Below are 21,126 nucleotides of genomic sequence, written 5' to 3'. Positions count from 1 at the left end.
CAATGAATGACTTGACCTCTAGAAGGAAACTAGGACTAAATATATAGATTTGGGTGTCTTCTATGCAAAGATTACAATTGAACCCATGCACAATTATGAAATAATTTGAAACAGAGGTAGGAGAGAATTTTTAAAAGTGCTGTATTATGAAAATCCTGGGAAAATAGGCATATTGGAAAGGAGGATAGTCCACTTTGCTAAATAAAGGCACAGACTGGGAAAAAGCCCTTCAGTTTAGAAGATTAATTAGAAGATTAATGTCAACCTTGAAGATGGGATTCTCATTGAAGTGAGAAGAACGTGATGGGTTAAGAAGCCTGGTATAGTGAGGAAGTAGAGGCAAGAAGTAAAGACAATTTTTTCTAGTTTGGAAAAAAGGAGGCTGAAGGACAATGACTTAAAGGAATAACAGGGATGATAAATATTTATGTCAAGAATGGAATTTAATATTTAACTTTTGCCTCAGCAGTAAGAGATCCCACTACATTTTGGAAGAAGACAAGGAATGAAAAAGGACAAGAGACTCAGAAATAGGTAGATAAAAGGAACCAAAACACGAAAAGATGAAAATCTACAAATATAAACCATGGAAATTTAGCTGGACTTGAGGTAGTAAAAAAGGAACTCAAATGTTTGCCTTGTTAATGGAAGTAAATAGATTACTCAGACTTTTGAATAGGGCATAAAATTTGAATAAATCATCCTTTGGAAATAAAATAATTGGACTGCAACTAAAATAGTTTTATCTCCTCAGGAAATATACAAAAAAAATCCCAATAAACCCAAAACTTTTCAGTATGCTGGTCAGAGCTTCAGGGGCTAAGCAGTGTGGCAGGTAAATGATGAAATGACTAAGGAAATAATGATTCAAGCTCCTGAGGATACTGATTTATTAAACAATTCATGCCATTTGCCCAACAGATCATGACCACTAGCCTTCCTCAGTTTTGACTTTGAGTATATTTTAGTAACAAGTTCTCCAAATTATATTGATTATTGTAAAGAAAGTAAAATTATTTAAGCATTTTTAGTGTCTGATATTTAAAAAGGTGAAAATTTTGTTTTACAAGTTAGACAATCATTTTTTTAAAGATTCTTATAGAATTGGCCAACTCCATTGGAAAAAGAAGCCCCAGTGTATATACTGTAACATCAATACTGCAGGAAATATTCTGTGATGTATCTATAATTAAGATACAGGGACAGGCTGCCTATCTTAATGAACAGTTGAAGATTCCTTGCTTAATATTAATAAAAAGATTCTTATGTAAGATAAAAGGCTTAGATAAAGACAAAAAAGTATATAGAAAATGAAATTTTCAAAGATGTAGGATTGGAAAATCAAATATTAGAGACTGAGTTAAATTTTAAGATTTTAATAGAATTTCCTAGGAATCTCTACAAGTGATTTGGAACCAGAGAAGTAAAGTCCCTTTCAGAGATGTCCTGAGAATAAGACCTATTCTAGAAAGTCCAAGAGAAGATATTCAAGGACCAAAGGACTACATGGTACATCCATGACTAAGGATAAAGTGTAATGACTAAATGGATATTGGGAGTAGGTTACTAGGATAAAAGGAGACTTGATGTTAATATTAATGATAATTATTACGTCACTTTGTCTATTTGTTTCATGGTGTTTATGTTTAAGTTCTCATGGTTACCTCGGTTACATATAAATCTCCTTTCTCAAAATTAGTCCAGTGTGAGACTTCTAAATAGATTGATCTGTAACTTGATTTACGTAATTCTGATTGTGAATTTGTGAAAAGTCTTACAGACTTGGCTTACAAATAAGTGTTCCTTGGGAGTAGTTCATTCTACACTCCTCCCATGAATCAAAAGGAGGAATTGAGGAAACTGAGGGATTAGTACACCAAATGATAGTGAGAATTGAAAGAACCACACTGACCATCTTTTGACTTAGTTCTGGATCTAGCTCAGTTCCTTTTCTCTTCTGAGTCTAATTCAATTCCTGTCTTGTGAGAAAACTTTATTCAATTATGGGAATTGGGAGAAAAGTTTATTGCATTTTTTAACCTACCATAGGTAGAAAGCTGGACCATCTCTACCTGCTGCTTAAATCCCCCTAAGAACCTAGATTATGCCAACCAGAAACCCATTCCTATCCAAATATTGATGCAAGGAGTTTTGTCATAATTATAAATTTCAAGAAACCCATTTTTCATATCTGAAAACTGACCCCATATTGATCAACTAGTTATTATTTCCATGTTCCTTTGACTGTGTACAGACACTTGGGGGGAATGGGACAACTCTTTTTCTGATTTCAGGGAGTTGCACCTATTTGCTCTCCCCCTCCCAACATTGAAAGTCCTTAATCTTTCCTCCAATTAGAAATCAGATTATCTAATTCTGTTTTCTTTTTATTAATTGGTCTTGTGTCATTTATTGGTTTTGATGTATAAAAGTTTGTCTTCCCTTGTTCTGGGGGTACAGTGCCAAAGCTGAGGAAGGCCTGGTCCCAATTTGTTGAGCAATTGGCATATATTACTTAAAAAAGTTTTATGCTCAAAATTTTGGACCTTTGTTTCCTCAGTCATTTCATCTTTCACCTACCACAGTGGGATGGTAGAATTTCAACAGGGATTTGATTGCTTCTGTGTCATATTCCCTCTTCTTTCATATCAACATATCTTTGCTGTCCCATTCATCCATGTTTCATTCTTTCACTCCCACTGACTTAATAAAAGTAAAATGCTTAACACAGTGCCTGGCACATTGAAAGTGCTATGTAAATGTTACCTTTTGTTAGCTATTATTATGATTTCTCTTCTACTGAAATCTCCACCTACCCATTTTCTTTATATGCCACAATCTTTAAAACTCACATGCTGTTCCTTTTATTCACCATATCTCCCTTTATCTTATGCCGGTTTGATAAGGATAATTTTAAAAGCATTAGTAAAATAAAATAAAACCCAATAGGATTAGCAGCAACTTTCTCAATATGTTGTTAGACCTTGGACAAACTTGGAAAGACCAGAGGAAAAGTAGAAAAACTGACATTCAATTAAGGAGATTTTTCACAGTATCAGGTAGGGTCAAGATAATACTAGTTGTACAAAATTTTGCCAGAAAATCTTCCTATAATATGGTTTCTGAAAGGTGGAGAACATAAGGAGACTGACACTCTCATCTTACACAAACATGTTCTAGACATTTTATAAGTTTAACAAATCACTTTGTCTTGTAAAATATTGTAAAATTTTTGAAATTTTCAAAAGTTTATAGAATGTTGTACATTTTAAGATAATTATTAAAACAGATTTTAAAGAATTACACTTGGACTGTGTTGAGTTGGCATTGTAGATAAATTAACAGCCATATTGGTCTAGATATATTAACTTTTTTTCAACTTTACAGAAACAGTTTACTGTATGAAACATATTTGGTCTTATTTACATAGATTTGATTAAAGAATCTAATAAATTATTCTCTAAATAATGTGAAAAATTTTTTAGCCAAATTATGTCCATTAAGTACATGAGAAGTTAGATTCTAAGAAAATTTTAAGCTTAGACAAATCTGCACAGAAAATAAAATATTTTATGCTATAATTTCATATATTCAGCTCTTTCCAATAAATGGAAATTCACTTTCACCTAACATAAAATGTTTTCTTTTTGTTCTAAAAAAATTATTGAAAACCATAAAGCTTCTCTTTATCTTCTGAATTCTAACCACCATCCACCACACTGGTACCACAATGTTAAATTTAATAAAAAAAAAATAAAAAGAAAACAATATACAATTTCAATAGTAGAAACAAAGGTCTATAACACACAGCTCACATTTACCATCTAAGTTTTATGATCATCTTTTAGCTATCTAGCATTACTTCCAACTATCAACTGAATGTTTATCCACTCCATCACAATTACTCCTATGTTCCCATCAAAGAATTCTATTAAAAAAAATAAAAGTGAAAACTGTATAAAAGTAAATATTATTACATTTGATATCTGTTTATTTCTGTTGTTGAGTCATTTCAGTTGTGTCCAACTTTTTGTGACCCCATTTGGGGTTTTCTGTACCAAGATAGAAGAATTGCTTGCCATTTCCTTCTCCAGTTCATTTTATAGATGAAAAACTAAGGCAAACAGAATCAGGTGACTTCTCCAGGGTCACACAGCTAATAAGTGTCTGAGACCAGATCTGAACTCATGAAGATGAGTCTTCATGATTTTAAGCCCAGCACTCTATCCACTGTGTCATCTAAAGGTCCCCTGTTTATTTCTTGGAAAGCTCTATATTCACCTCCATTGTATTGATATGGACCATTGTTCATTTTCCTGACTGATCTAACTATATTATTAATTTTGCATTTTTGTAAATGTTGCCCAAGTTCCTATGGATGTTTAAATTTCCCAGTTATTCACTTACCCAAAACTTCCTCAGGTTCTATTTGGTTCTATCTCTCAATTAACATCCATCCAGGATTAGAGTAACATAATGAAAACAAATAATCCACCACATGGCAAAACTAGTTTTTTATTATATACTTACCCCCTTCACATGTCACATCATATTTTTTCTTGTACTTATATATTAAAGGTATGGTGTAATATTTTATTTTATTTTTTTTGCATATTTTATAATTATCTGTGATTGTGGCTTATAACTTACTAGACTGTAAGTTTTAAAACCACCAGGACTGTGTCTTATCCAACTTTTGTATCTTCCCTAGCACATATCCCTATACTCTATGCCCAGTAGAAATTTAATAAATATCTGCAGCATTAATGAATGGATACATGGCACTTTCCTTTGAGCTGCTTCCTCAAATGCAATTTACACTGGTGGTCTAAATCCCCAGAGCCCACTGGTTGTAGAACTCATCTTCCATTCAGATTCTATGTATCTTACCTCCTTTAGATACCAGAACACAAAAGAACATCACAGTCCATGCTACCCTCTCTGTCAAGCAATTTATCACAATGGTTCTAAATATAGACAACTTGTAATGTTAATATATTGACTATTACTTAACTTCATGTGGGGTGTGGGGAAGAATAAATACTTATTTATCACCTATTATACATCAAGTTCTCTGGTTGACATTTTGCTGTTTTTATGTCATTTGATCCTCACAACAACCCTTGGTGGTAAGTGTTATTATTATTCTCATATTGCAGTGGTAAAAACTGAAGCACAGAAAGGTTAAATAACTTAAGTCTGAGGTTGAATGTGGATTCAAGTCTCCCTGACTCTAAGTCCAATTCTCTGTCCACTGCACCTTCTAGCTGCCTATTGATAGGAATGGTAAACATCATAATAACTCTCAGTGGAATAGCCAGAGACCAATATGCATCTCAAGGATCCTGCCAAGTCTCCACTATTTTTGCACCTGACTTTCTGATCAGAGTCCCGTTATTCATCATCCTGGGTGTCACTGCCTTACTTCAGTATTACCTTTCCAACCCATGACATAGAAGATCAATTGGACAATAAGGGCACTCATTATTATTGATGGTAGTGTGTTATTATTGTTAAAATAATTCACTTTTTCTGATGAAGTTCAAATAGATATTCTAAAATAAATTTTGCATTGCTGTTACTTATATTTAATACTATCTTAATGTTTATAATGGTATATGTAATATTATATAATTGTTATCATCTTATTGTACTGCTGTAAGATTAAAGCAATACTTATACTTAATGTAATTGAACAATCAAGAAGTATTTATTAACTGCTTACTGTATGCAAGGATCTTTGCCAAGTAATGAGAATAGAAAGGCAAAAACAGTCCTCATCTTCAGAAAGAATACATTCTAATGAAAGAAAGAACATACAAATAGTTATAGAGTTATATATATATATATATATATATATATATATATATATATATATGACATAAAGAGATAAATGGAAGGAAATTTCAGAAATTACCAGGGAAAGAAGGATTGGGAGCAGAAGAATAAAGAAAGGCCTTATACAAAAGACAGATTGAGTTTAGTTGTGAAGGAAAACAGGGACCACTGGAAGAATTAGCCAGTATAAGATAACTGGTTTTTTTTTTTAATTAAATAACTGGTAAGAAAGTTCAACTTTCTAGGCTCAATGAAAACATACCTGGTACAAATCCAGTAGAGGACAAATGATTGGAATAACATTATCCTGTTCCCAAATGATTTTGATTTCTTCTGCTATGTCTCTATAGTTTGAAAACTTTCCATGCTATGCAGTTGGAAAATTGGCAGTATTTGGTATGGCAATGGCTAATAAAAATATTGGTCTTAAGCTTCTGTAAATCAATGTACTCTACTAAGCTTAGACAGAATAGCCCAACAATGGTTCCTTTTACATATTTAAGTCAAATGGTTTTGGAGTTGTCAATAAGGATGAATTTGAGGTGCTAGTTGTGAAGCAGAGGGATGATTTATCTCCAAATTAAGTAGAAAAGCCATTTTTGCTGCTCTATCCTAAAGCGTTATCTAGGATTCAATATGGTACACTGGGAAGAACATTGGATTTGGAGTCAGAAGATCTAGTTTCAAATATCAGCTCTACTGATTACTATATGTGAGGTCTTGGGCAAATCATTTGACCTCTCTGAGTCACAGTTTCTTTGTCTGTAAATTGAAAGAGAGAGGAGGAATCATTCTTTCTCCTGTCTTTGTCCCAATATCCTAGAATGATCCTATCAAGTTACTACATCAATATCTATATACATATGTGTCTATGTTTACATGTGTATGCACTGTATATACACATGTCTGCAGAAACAACATACATAAAACAGGCATGTATGTTGATGTGCACATACACGTAAGCACATATGTAGCATGCACAAAACAAAGATAGATAAATATGTACCATTCTGATTGTTATATTTTATACACATACACTGTATGTATACACACATATATACATTCATGTTTGTATTCCCAAATTTTCCTTTTCCTTTTTATCTCAACCTAATGAAATAGATTCAAGTAGACACCACAGTTTCCAGCCAAACACATTTTTAAATATTGCCTTGCTAATGTAAAGGTTGATTTTCAGCCAAAATGTCTATGACGGTTTTAATTGGACAAATATTACAATGAATTCAAGTTGTGATCATTAATCTTCCAGATAAGAAGTGTCTTTCTAGCATAACTCTTCTAGATGGCCTTTTCTCACAGAATGCCCAAGTCAGCTGTTTTGTATGAATCCTCTGCTATCAAGGTAACTTATAGCTTTAGCCTGATTGACTTCACCTTCTCTTCTGCCTCCAACAAACCTGTTGGCTGCACTGGAAACTTTTTTTTGTCATTTTTCAAATGCTTTATTAACTTCTGGTTTACATCATTCATTTCCACCAGATTTTGAATTACAAATTTTCTCCCCATTGTTCCCCTACCCACCACCCCAAAATAGCAGTCCCACAGGATATCCCCTCCTCCAATCTGCTGTCTCCCATATCTTCTCCCATACTGCCTTCGAATTTTCCAGTGGATCTCTATGCCCCAGTGCCTGTATATCTTATTTCACAATTACATTTAAAATAGTATTAATAATAGTATACACACACACACACACACACACATATATATATATATAATTTTAAACATTTGATTTTAAAACTTTCAATTTGAGATTCATTCCCTTCCTCCCTTGTCACCCACCTTTACTGGGAAGATAAGCAATTCAGTATAGGTTGTACACATGTAGCTAATGCAAAACATTACCATAATAGATACATAGTAAAAGACTGACTATATTTCCCTCCCTCCTATCCCATCTCCCACATGTTCTATTCTCTACTTTGATCCCATGCCTTTTCTTTCCTTTTTTTTTTTAAAGCAATAAGGGTTAAGTTACTTGCTCAAGGTTACATGGCCAGTTACTTTGTATGGGTGTTAAGTATCTGAACCCAGAACCAATCCCAGATCTCCCGACTCTGGGGCTAGCACTCTTACTCACTGGGCCACCTGGCCACCCTTGATCCTGTGCCTTTTCAAAGTAGGTGCTTCCAACTTCCCTCCCAACCAGCCTGCGCTCACTTCCATCAACCCCCCTCTCATCCCCTGCCCCACTACTCACCTGTGCTATGAGATACCCTATTTAGTATGTATTTCATTCCCTCCCCAAGCCAAATTCAATGAGAATAAGGCAGACCCATTCCCTTTTGCCTTCCTATTCTTCCCCTCCATTGTAACAATTTTCCCTTGCCTCTTCTACATGAGATAGTTTACCCCACTCTCTCTCTCCCCATCTCCTCTCATTGTATTCCTCTCTCACCTCTTAATTTCACCTTTTAAGTATCACCCCTTCCTATTAAATTGGACCTGTGCCCTCTGTCTATGTATATCTGTAAACATATATACACATATTCACATATGTATTCATATACCTGTGTACCCTCCTATATAAATATACATATATATAAATATACATACATATATATATATATATATATATTACCTTCAACTATTTTCATACTAAGAAATGTTTCATCAGTTACAATTATTTTTCCATGGAGGAATGTTAATAGTTCAACTTTGATAAGTGGCTTCTGATTTCTTTTCCCTGTTTGCCTTCTCAAGCTTTTCTTCCTTCTTGTATCTGAATGAAAAATTTTCTATTCAACTCTGTTTTTTTCATCAAGAATACTTGAATGTCCTCTATTCCATGGAATGACCAATTTTCCCCTGAAACATGATTCTCAGTTTGGCTGGGTAGGTGACTCTTGGTTTTAATCCCAGCTCCTTTGACCTCTGGAATATCATATTCCAGGCCATTTGATCCCTCAGTGTAGAAGCTGCCTGATCCTGTGTTTTCCTGATTGTGTTTCCACAATATTCAAATTATTTCTTTCTGGCTGCTTGTAATATTCTCTCCTTAATCTGGCAATTCCAGAACCTGGCTATAATATTCCTAAGACTTTGCTTTTTGGGATCTTTTTCAGAAGGTGATCACTGGATTCTTTCAACCTCTATTTTGGCTTCTGGTTCTAAAAGATCAGGGCAATTTTCCTTGAGAATTTTTTGGAGGATGATTTCTAGGTTCTTTCTTTCATCATGGCTTTCAAATAGTCCAATAATTTTAAAATTATCTCTCCTGGATCTATTTTCCAGGTCAGTGGTTTTCCCCATGAGATATTTCACATTGCCTTTTATTCTTTCATTTTTTTGGATCTGTTTAACAGCATCTTGATTTCTCTTAATGGCACTAGCTTCCCTTTGGTCCCTTCTAAATCTGAGGGAATGATTCTCCTCAGTGAGCTTTTTAGATTCTTTTTGCATGTGGCATATTTGGCTTTTTAAGGCATTCCTCTCCTCATTGCCTTTTTGAGCCTCTTTTGCCATTTGAGTTAGTCTGTTTTTTAAGGTGTGATTTTCCTCAGTAAGGCTCTATACTCTTATTTTGTAATTTTCTTGTATTGTTCTCATTTCACTTCCCAATTTTTCCTCCACTTCTCCTATCTGCTTCTTAAGGTCCTCTATGGCCTGTAACCACCTTGTATTTTCCTTTGAAGCTTTTGGTGCAGGAGTTCTGACTTCACTGTTTTCCTCCTGTTCCATGCTTTGCTCATTTTTGTCCCCAAAATAGGAGTCTAATGTTGGAATCTTCTGTCTGCTTTGTTTCCTTTGCCTAGTCATGTCACCCCTCAGTCTCTTGACCCCTGGTCTTTTTGCCACAATAGGACTTGGCCACCAGACAGGGGAGCTTCCCTCCCAAACTCTGGGGTTTTCTCAGCTGCTGGAGGTATTAGTTAAGTGCCCTCTCTGAAGCCTCCACATGCTCTGGCAGGCTGGTCACACACCCTAGGACCTCCACCTTATACAGCAATCAACGTTAAAGGATTTAAAATTTTTTAACCTGAAAAGCAGGTTAAAGCAAGAGCAATTATCCCTCAGACTGGTCCCTTGGTTCCCCTACAGTCTGCAGGCCAGTAGCTGAAGCTGTAATGTGGCTCCGGCTGCCTGGCAGCCCTCAGCAGCTTCTCACCCTGGGGGCAGAAGCCGACACACTCCCAACTACTGTTCCCAAATCCACACTGCACTGACCTCTCCCTTTGTCCTTCACATATATGTGTTGATAAATCCGGAAATGGCTACAGCTGCTGGTGATCTGGAATCCCTCCAGATGGTGTTTGGTCAGGCCCAGCCTGGGGCCAAAACCTCTGGCTCAAGAGGGCCTGGGCTTGGCTCCCAGAGCCCTGCACTGGCTGATTCCTGCTGGACTTCCAGGCTGTCCTCAGTGGAACGTTAGCTTCTCTCTGTCATTTTGTGGGTTTTGCAGCTCCAGAGTTTGTTCAGAGTCCCCTTTTACATGAATTGGGGAAGGTGGAAGCTGGAGCCTTGCAGAGTTCCTGCTTCTACTCCTCCATCTTGACTCCACCTCCCTGCACTGGCAACTTTTACTGCTGCCCTTGCAGATATATGAACTATCACAGGCAGAACCTGACCACAGATGGTAGAAAAGTCACTTTAATCAATCTCTTGTACTGTTCCTGGAGCTTGGCCCCAACTTTATAAGCTTATTATGTCAGTGCCCAGCCTGTACACATTGGCTGTGTGGGGGCACTAATCTGTTTATTTTTGTAAAGCACAATGCTCTTTATGTTATACCTTTCAAAAAAGTAAATATTTGCTATTCACTACTAGATGACTATTTTGAGGATCACTAATCTGTCTCAGATAAGGTATTTCAGGGAATTGATAATTTCCTTTTTGGACAAGTAAGATCAATAATCCAAAGATGCTTTTATTTTCCCTGAGTGGTTATGAAGCCGTTTTTATAAAAAACCTCTTATTTCACTAGAACAAAAAGAAAGGAACACCGAATGGTGTAATGACCAAAGGGAAAGAGCTTTAAGGGAGACTAGTCAGGCTCCAGTTGGGTTATTTGTCTGTACTAAAGAAGATAATGCTCTAGTATCTTGTTTGGGTTTCAACATAGAATATTTAGTTGGAATCATGTTTTCTCAATACAAACAACTGTTTGTACTGCACCCTTTGAAGACATTTTCAACTCTTACAGAAGTCAGGAAAAGATAACATTCTTAGCTGCTCCTTTTAGCCAAGTTTTAAAATCAGAAAGAAAACTCAGGGAATTCCTAGGAAGTCGATTTGAGAAGATTACTAAGGCATGGGAAGGGGAGTCATCTGATGTGATTATTAGCCCAGTCTCTCATACCTACTGGTACAAGTCAGAGGCAAAAAGAAAAAAAAATGCCCCGAATCTTCACACGGCTCTAAGATAAGTGAAAATTATTATCATCACCATTTCACAGATGGAGAAATTTAACTGAGAGGGGTTGAGTGGTGTTCACTACCTCATACAAATCAAACCACTCTCCTGTTCTGTCAAGCTAATCAGAAATTTATTCTGAAATCTTCTGTAATATGCTCTTCAAATGCTACATTAACTCATGACATCAGCAAGAGTGGTTACTTCTGTTTACCAAGAAGCCAGATATATTATAGAAAATGGTCTCTAAAATGGGAAGTCATTATACCCTGCTGCTTTTCTGTCTATCCTTCCTTTCCAATTTCATTTTCACATTTGTATTCTTTCTTTTTTGCTTCATGAAACGTCAGTATTAAATGAAAGCAAGACAGGATGAGGGACATAGTGTTTATTTCAGATGAATATCTAGATACTATTTGACACGATTGTGGTAGTAAAACCAATGTTGAAAGATAGCTCACAAATTCATAAATATTACGTTTTTGGGTTGTCAGATTTCTGGATATCATAGCTACATTAGAAACCTTATCCCTTCAACATTTCTTAGTCTTTTCTTATAAAGACTGATGAGACTTCCTTGTGAACCAGTGTGCAACAATGATTATTATGATAATTTCAATTAATTTTTTCATTCCTATTCAATATATATTACAATCTATTCTATATAGTTTTAAATATTCCTTTAATCAATGGCATAGTCAAAAATGTTATTTCTTCTATCTCAAATATATATGGATGTTTTTGTTTTTCCTTCATGGATTGGAAAGGCTATTTATAATTGCTTAAATTTTAAAATTGGTCAGTGATCTCATCAATGTGGTAGTTGCTTCAGCAATAAAGATCATCAATCATCCAGGCCTGTCCATCTTGTGCAATTCTTGTCTATTTCCTTACAAAAGGGGGACCACTGAATATTCTTTGAAACTTTGTTCATTTCTCTTGACATTGCAATGATACCAATGAAGCATAAGTGTTGTTCACTGATTAGTCCTCACTATTGTCATGTAACTAGGGTAATTTTTTTTTAAATAGTACATTCAAGTGATACCATCCTTTCTCCATTCCTATTCATATCCTATTCACACTAACTTTATTCCTTTCAATTGCACTTAGGTTATTTTCAATTTTAATTATTCAAAGTATCTGTTATTCCATAACTTGAAACAATACAATGACACTGGACATATTTTTTTTTTACTTTTTTTTTTTGAAGGGCAGTTGGGGTTAAGTAACTTGCCGAAGGTTACACGGCTAGTTGTTTTTTTTTTTTTGTTTTTGTTTTTTTGTTGTTGTTTTTTGTGCATGTGGGTGTTAAGTGTCTGAGGCCGGAACAGAACTCTGAGGTCTTCCTGACTCCAAAACCAGGGCTTTACTCACTGCGCCACCTAGCCACCCCAGACACTGGACATATTTTAATGGTCTTTATTTCAAAGAAAATTCTGGGGCAGGGGTGGGGAACCTGTGGCCTTGAGGCCACATTTAAGGGGATTTGTTCCCTGAGGTTTAGATTCAGTCAAAGTGCTGCAATTAAGGACCTAGAGGACTACATGTAGCCTCAAAGCCATAGGTTCCCCACCCCTGGTCTGAGGTCATTAAAAGGTTAATTTGCCAAAGGCAATTTAGGCCATTTCCCTCCTCTTGCTTTACTCTGTGACCAAATTATACATTTATAGTCTTTGACCAAGATGTGTATGTTTGTGTGTGTGGGGGGGCGGTGGGTGGTTGTGGGTATGTGTATAAAACAAGTTCTATAGGTTGTCCATTCAATTGCATGTAACAGTTTGGTGTTAATAGATGGTAATAGACAGTAGATGTTGTTAATATACTTATTATTGATGTTTTTATGTGAATAATTAAGCAAAATTCTTTGGAGGGCTTTTATATTTCATTTAGGAAACTGTATTCAGCACAGTGTCATCAACCAATGTCATCATTCAGGAATGTCTAAAATATGTCAACAATTATAGCATAAACACATATTCTTTAGAGTCTCTACTAGATATCTTTCATGATAGTGGTGAATACCTTTGATGAGGAATTGCCTACATAATATTTTTTTTTACCAAAATCATATTATTTATTTACAATGATATATCAGCCATTATCTCTTTTAAGAAACTTCAGATCTGTGCTTTAAGAAAATGATTTTTGCTATTAAGTGGAGGGTGGATCAAAATAGAGGGAGTGTTGAGGTTGAGAGACCAAATAAGAGGCTATTGTAATAATCCAGGTTTTGAGGCTTCTCTCATAGAAGGAAGGGGTAAAGTGTGAGAATATTGGAGGCTGTGGTTGTTTTGGAACCAGTTCTACAACTGGCTATCAAAGAAAGGGTGGGATGTAATCCATCTTCTCATCCTCAATTGGTTAATCACATACCACTTGGAGTATGTGATCCTTTGGGGGAAGACCATGGTTCTCTTGCGTTTCATACTACCTACTTTGGAGATCACTATCTTAGCTTAATATACACCTGAAAGATATCCTCACTTGAAATACTTAGGTCTCTAAGTATCTCTACTTGAAGATCTCTAATAATCTCTGAATACCTCAGATCTCTACTTGAAGAGTTCCAAAGGGGGAATTCATCCACTCTTGAGATATCCCATTCCATATGTGAACAATCATATGTGAACAATTGTAATGGTTAGAAGGGCAGCTAGGTGGTGCAGTGTATGGAGTGCCAGGCCTGGAGTTAGGAAGACTTATCTTCCTGACTTCAAATTTGACCTCAGACATTTACTAGCTATGTGACCTGGGCAAGTCACTTAACCTTGTTTGCCTCTGTTTTCTTCTTCTGAAAAATGACCTGGAGAAGGAAATATCAAACTCCTGTATCTTTGCCAAGAAAATCTCAAATTGGGATCATGAGGAGTCAGACATAATGGAAATGACTGAAAAACAACAATTGTTAGGAAGTTTTTCAGACATCAATATTAAACTGGCCTCTTTGAAAGTTACCTTCATTATTCCTGATCTTAATCTGTGAGGCAAAAGAGAACAAGTCTAATCCCTCTTCCATACAGTGACCCTTCAAATATTTGAAGACAATCATCTCATTCCCCAGGAATCTTATCTTCTTCAGGCTAAACATAACCAGTTCCTTCAACTAATATTCATCCTATCAACATCTTGGTTTCTCTCTTCTGTATACTCTCCAGCTAATCAGTATTGTTCTTGAACTTTGAAACCTAGAACTTGACACAATATTCCAGATATTTTCTGACAAGAGCAGAATAAAACATATTTTGGAAACACATTCACACACACACACGCTGAGTAATTCATGCCCACTGAGATTTTCTTAAGAGATTTGTAGTTGTTTTTCAGTTCTTTCAGTCACTTCTGACTCTTCATGACCTCATCTGAGATTTTCTTGGCAAAGATAATGCAGTGCTTTGTCATTTCCTTCTCCAGCTCATTTTTACAGAAGAGGAACTGAGACAAAAAGCGTTAAGTAACTTGCCCGAGGTCACATAGTTAATAAGTCTATAAAGTCAGATTTGAACACATGAAGAGAAGTCTTCCTGATTCTAAGTCTGGCACTCTATCCACTGCACTAGTTAGCTGCCCTACCTAGAAGATAATTCAGTTGAAATAGAAAAATTTGGGTAAAATTTTCATCCCACACAGGTCTTCTTTCAATTCAATAAGTTTTGATTAATGGCCTACTATGTAAGAAGCAGTGTGGTGTAGTAGAGAGATGTCCTTGAAATTAAGTATAGCTGGCTTGAAGTTAGATTCTAAAATTCAAGAAAGGAATGCTTCAAATACTTGTGTTAAAAACTCTATCATACTGCTTGTATAACATGGGTAGCCTCTCAATGCTTCACTCAACTCTCAAAGACTACAAATTGCAGAGAATATGCTGAAATGAATTAGTAGAAGAAATTTCCTCACATAGGAATTACTTAGATCAATAAAAGCACAAATCCAGTTCCTAGTCTTATCTCTATGTACAAGATAGATTTGATGGGTACTGGGGATATGATGACAAAAATGAAATGGTACCTGCCCTTGAAACATTTATATTTTCCTCTGTTCTCTTTTCCTCTTCTTCATAGAATATAACAAGCATTGAAAATGGAGTTTAGTAGAAGTTCAGGGAATACTTATTTAAATTTAAAATGGAAAATAGAACTTTCTTTTTTTTAAATTTTTTGCTCTTTATTAATTTGTTTGTTTACTTTTAGTTTACAAGATTCAATTTCACAATTCCTTGAGTTTCCAATTTTCTCTCCCTCCCTCCCCTCCTCCCCTGAACTTATTTTTTATAAATGAAATTACATATGAAAGCCATCATTATAGGCAGTTAGATAGTTCAATAGATAAGGTGTTGCACTTGAAGATAAGGGTTTGAATCCTGCTTCCAGCACTTCCAGGGAATCCTTAGGGAAATCATTAGGGAATCATTTTACCACTCTGGGCCTCAGTCTCCTCATCTTAAAAAAAAGTGTGGACTCAAAGGTCTTTAAGGTCCTTTCACATTCCAAATGTATGGTCCTATGATCCTATTACAATTATTACTAGTGAAGAAGGTTTTTGAGATGATGAAACTGCAAAACTAAGAAACAGAATACAAAATTGCAGGACCACCAATTCACCACGTTATTGAGTGTGTAAAAGATTTTAATGTGAGATAGCACTAGAAAAGTAGGTTGAAGCTGTTCATAGGGGGCCTTAAATATCAGTCTTAGGAAAGCAACTTTGAAACATTTAAGAACTCTGATCCACACACTAACTAATCATGACTCCATATGACTCATGAGGAAGCATTATATCCACTTTCTGAGACACAGATTATGGACTCAGGGATCAAAATGAGACTATATATATTTTTTGAACATGACCAATATGGGAATTCATATTGCTTAATTATACATATTTTTACAATGATTTTATTTTTCTTTCCCTAGGTGAGTAGAGTTTAAAGGCTGGGAGGGAGAAAATGTATTGTTATTCATTGAAAAAATTATATTTTAAAAAGTCAATATGAAAAATCTCCATTTTATCCTAGAACTAAAAGAATTACCAGAGTTTTTTGTTTGGTTATTTTGTTTTGTTTTGAGGAAGGGATGACAAACTCACTCTGGAACTTGGGAAATATTATCTTGGAGACTGTGAAAATGGATTTAAAAGGAGAAAAAAAACAGAAATGGACAGATGAATTATGAGCTCATGCTAATAGTTCAGGTAAGACATGATGTGAATCTTAACCTGGATGGTTGCCATGTTATTAGAGAAGAGGAATAATGGCAGATTTTGTGGAGGGAGAATCAGTAAGATGTGGCAAATGATTAGCTGTATATGCTAAAAAGAGAGACAGTAACAAGTTTTAAAAAAGAATTTTGTATGACAAATGAATTTTGCTTTAGAAATATTAAGTTTGAAGCACCTATGGAACATCCATTTTAAAATATTTAATAAGTAGTTCATGATGCAGTAGGAGGAAAACAGGAGAGAGAATACAACTGACTATGTAATCTAGGGGTAATCATTTCTGAATTCCCTGAAATACCACTTTCACAAATAAAGTTCACCTGGAATGACTTGATCATGGTGAAACCCAGCAGGTTTTTTGTGATCACCACTTCTTTTTTCTAGGTCCTTGCAGTTATTCAGTCCTTAGTTATGTCCTACTCTTCATGACCCCCTGAACCATAGCACACTATGTCTTTCTATGCTCCACTATCTCTCAAATTCTATCCAAGTTCATGATCATTGTTTCCATGACACTATTTATCCATCTCATATTCTGCCATTCCCTTTTCCTTTTGCCTTCAATCTTCCCCAACATCAAGTATCAACTAATTTGATCTCCTTGCTGTCCAAGAATACTCTCAAAGGGCTTTTCCTGCACCACAATTTGAAAGCATCTCTTCTGTGGTGCTCAGTTTCCCTTATAGTCCAATTCTCATAACTATACATTATTACTAGAAAAACCATGGCTTTGACTGTATAGATTTTTGTCAGCAAGGTGATGTCTTTGCTTTTTAGTATGCTGTGAAGATTTTTCATAACTTTCTTTGCAAGGAACACGTGTCTTTTAGTTTCATGGCTGCAGTCTCCATCTACAACGATCTTTGAGTCCAAGAATATAAAATCTAAAACAGCTTCCATTTCTTCTCCCTCTTTTTACCAGGAATCAATGGGACCAGTTGCCAAGATACCTTTTTTGTTGTTGTTGTTTTATGTTAAGCTTCAAGACAGCTTTTACACTCTTTTATCATTTACATACCTAAGATTGTTGATATTTCCTTTAGCAACCTTAATTCTAGCTTTTGATCCATCCAGTCTTGCAATTGATATGATGTATTCCAAATATAAGTTAAATCAACGTGACAGTATACAGCCTCATTCTATTCCTTTTCCATCTGAAATTGACCAGTTGTTCCATGTTTGGTTCTAACTGTTGCTTCTTGGCTCATATACAGATTCCACAGGGGAGAAGATGCCCTGGTCATTCCATCTCTGAGGACTTGCCACATTTTTTTGTGATCTACCCAGTCAAAGATTTTAGTGTAGTCAATGAAATAGTATTTTTCCCTCCAATTCCCTTGTTTTCTACAAAATCCAGCTAATGTTGACAATTTGGTCTCTAGTTACTAAGCCTCTTTGAAAATCAGTCTGCTCTTTCGGTAATTCTCAATTCTTATATTGTTGAAGCCTAGCTTAAAGAATCTTAAGCATAACCTTGCTGTCATATGAAATGAGTGCAATTGATTGGTAACTTTAACAGTGTTTAGCATTGTGCTTCTTTAGGACTAGGACATAAACTGATCTTTTACGACTCAGTGGCCGCTGCTGAATTTTCCAAACTTGTTGTCATATTGAGTGCAACAATTTAACAGAATTGTCCTTCAGAGTTTTAAATAGCTCAGCTGAAATTCCATCATCTACCCTAGCATTATTATCAGCAGGGCTTCTTGACTTCACTTCATTGACGGTGGGAGAAAGAGGAAATGGATTATTATTCATTGAAAAAATTAAATTTTAAAAAATGTTAATTGGAAAATTTTCTGTTTTATCCTAGAACAAAAAGAGTTATAAGAGTTTTGTTTGTTTTGTTTTGAGGAAGGCATGACAAATTCAGTCTGGAACCTTGGAAATATTTTGGAGATTGTGTTAGGAAGGAATGATTTTATTTCATTTTTAAGATGTTTAATTAGATCAGTAACTAGACCATCATGGTTATTGGTGATATTAAGATCTTTCTCTATAACCTATCCATCTTGCGTAACCCTGCATGGTATAGCTCATAGTTTCATTGAGCTACACAAACCCCTCTGCTATGACAAGGCAGTGATCCAGGTGGAGGTCTAGATGTTTGCTAAACATTTACAACAATATATTATATGAAGTTAAGTTGATTGACTTATAATATTCAGATTTTGTTCTTCCCCAACTTTTTTTTTGAAAATTGGGGTATTAATTCCTCACTCTGAGGGAAAGTTCTTTTATTCTTTGTGACCTTTCAAATAATCTTTGCTAATGTTTTCTATGATTCTTTTTGTATCACTTTTCTGCCTATGTCATTTACCAGAAGTACACAGTAATTATCCATCATAAGGTCTTGGAAGGTACTCTGTTATATTTTGGATATAAATTCTAGGAAGACAGTTGACCTCTTAATATTTGTCATCAAATTGAGAAAGCTATGTTGGTTCCCCATAACATGAAGTCATCAACCACTAGTGTTCTTTTCTTCTTACTGTAAGCCTTAATGAATGTCTCCCACATAATAACACCTGGAACCTTTGACATCATTTCTTAGAGAATAAGCATCTGCTTTATTCATAGAGCCTTCAGAATATCAGAGATTTGGGGCGGCCAGGTAGCACAGCGAGTAAGAGCACCGGCCCCAGAATCGGAATGACCTGGGATTGAATTTGGGCTCAGACACTTAGCACCCACCCAGAAACACCTTGCTGTGTAACCTTGAGCAAGTTACTTAACCCCAATTGCTTAGGGGTGTCCAGGTGGCTTAGTGAGTAAGAGTACCGTCCCCAGAGTCGGAATGACCTGGAATCAAATCCGGGCTCTGATACTTAGCACCACACCCAGAAATAACTGGCCATGTAACCTTGAACAAGTTACTTAACCCCAATTGCTTAAAAAAGAAAGGAATATCAAAGATTTAGAGTTAGAAAAAACCTTAGAGGTCATAAACTTCAAACACCTCACTTTGATGATAATACCGAAGACCAGAGAAGTAAAGCTCAGAGACAAAGAACTATTACACACATGATATGGGCTTTGAACATCATTCTTCCTGACTCTAAGACTAGTACACTTTTATACTATACCATGCTGCTTTTCTTCATCTTAAGAAAGAGCATTCTTGCTGAGTTTTCTCTAATTTCCTCCCCCATATCATTATTTTTGTTTCTCCCTCCATTGGTCCAAAATAGTCCCCACTAATCTTTATTTCAAGGTTTGGATTTCCTCACATAAGAATGTCTCAATGTCCGATGTTCTTTCACTTCCTTTTTTTAGAATTTATTCTGTTCCTTTAAATATGATATTTTCATGGGAATATTATATTCACATTTCTTACAATTCCCACCCTTCAAGTATCAGTTATACATATAATGTTGATTTTACCTTCTTAGTTATTTTAAGTAACTACCAATGTTTTATGTAGTTATGTACAGACAAGGATTTTATTGCTGATTTTTCTTGGCTATTACATACTGTGAGTTTCTATTCCTCTTAGAATATATTCTTCTTCCTCTGCTGTACCTAATAACACTGTTACATTTATTTTCATCTATTGTAACAGGAATACTATTTAGGAGGCATATAGAGATAATTTCTCTAAAAAAAATTATTTTTGTCATATTTTTTTTTACTCACCACAGGGCCACAGGGTACTTGAGATTTGCTGGCAGTTAGAATTGCTCTGATTATTCATATCTGACTTAGTAGGAATTCTTAATGGTGATCCAAAAAAGCATATTTATACTTAGAATTCTAAAATCTGAGAAAGAAATAAACATGTTACTCCATATGCAAATTTGATTTAGTTTATGGATGGTATTTGGGACATTTGCCAAAAAGAAAAAGGATAAATGAATATAATGATGCATATTTTTGGCTACTCAGAACAGAAAGAAAATTAAGTTCATAGTATATAACTTCTTATGAGCATTTTGGCATATGAAGAAAGAGTCTCAACTTTGCCTAATTAGAAAGAACATAACATAAAATCCATGTTCACTCAATCAAATGAGGAAGAAAGAAATCAACCTTATTAGTCCAGAGAACAAAGTTACATAAAATGAATTTAAAAAATTAAGGATAGGGGGCAGCTAGGTGACACAGTGAATAGAGTACCGGCCTTGGAGTCAGGAGTACCTGAGTTCAAATCCAGCCTCAGAAACTTAACACAAAAAAGCTATCCATGTGACCTTGAACAAGTCACTTAACTCCAATTGCCCTACCTTCCCCCTTTCAAAAAGCAAAAAAAAAAAAAAATTAAGGATATGAAGTTGAAAAAGAACATATAAAAATGGCCAGACTATAGTTATAATATTCAGATGCGTGCCACAAAGAAAGCCAGCATTGAAGTACGAGAAGACAGCTCTAGTAAGTTATTTTTCATAGTTATAAAGAGTGAAAATATTTTCATTGCAGTTAATTATCATAAAGATATCTAGCAATAATTTGACATCATGTAGCAAAATAAGAAGTGGATTTTGAGTCAGAGTAATCAGGATGAGACCTTAATTCTCCTACTAACCAGTACCATCAATATGACTTTGAGCAAGTCACTTAACTTCTATTAGTTTCTTCATTGTAAAATTAGGGGATTGAACCAAATAATCTGGAAGAACTCTTTTAACTCTAAATCTCTCATCTTTGCCACTCTTTTGCATGTTATAAATGTACAATTTGCAAAACACAAATTGCTTTTCAAG

At 35.2% G+C, this 21,126-nt stretch overlaps 1 long non-coding RNA gene across 1 annotated transcript in view; it reads right to left on the bottom strand.

The window, feature by feature from the left end:
- LOC138160066 (uncharacterized) overlaps window positions 1–20,392 on the bottom strand; it is a 29,892-nt gene extending 9,500 nt beyond the window's left edge. Inside the window, exon 1 of the long non-coding RNA XR_011168068.1 lies at window positions 20,063–20,392. This is a non-coding gene — a long non-coding RNA (uncharacterized lncRNA). The remainder of the gene's footprint in view (window positions 1–20,062) is intronic.
- Window positions 20,393–21,126: the final 734 nt, after the last annotated feature.

This window comes from Petaurus breviceps, unplaced genomic scaffold (assembly GCF_028583685.1).
Source record: "Petaurus breviceps papuanus isolate PSGF00001 unplaced genomic scaffold, PetGlider_PUasm1.0 179, whole genome shotgun sequence".
Taxonomy (NCBI): domain Eukaryota; kingdom Metazoa; phylum Chordata; class Mammalia; order Diprotodontia; family Petauridae; genus Petaurus; species Petaurus breviceps.
The sequence above is the reverse complement of the archived record's forward strand: the minus strand, read 5'-3'. Positions and strand labels throughout refer to the sequence as shown.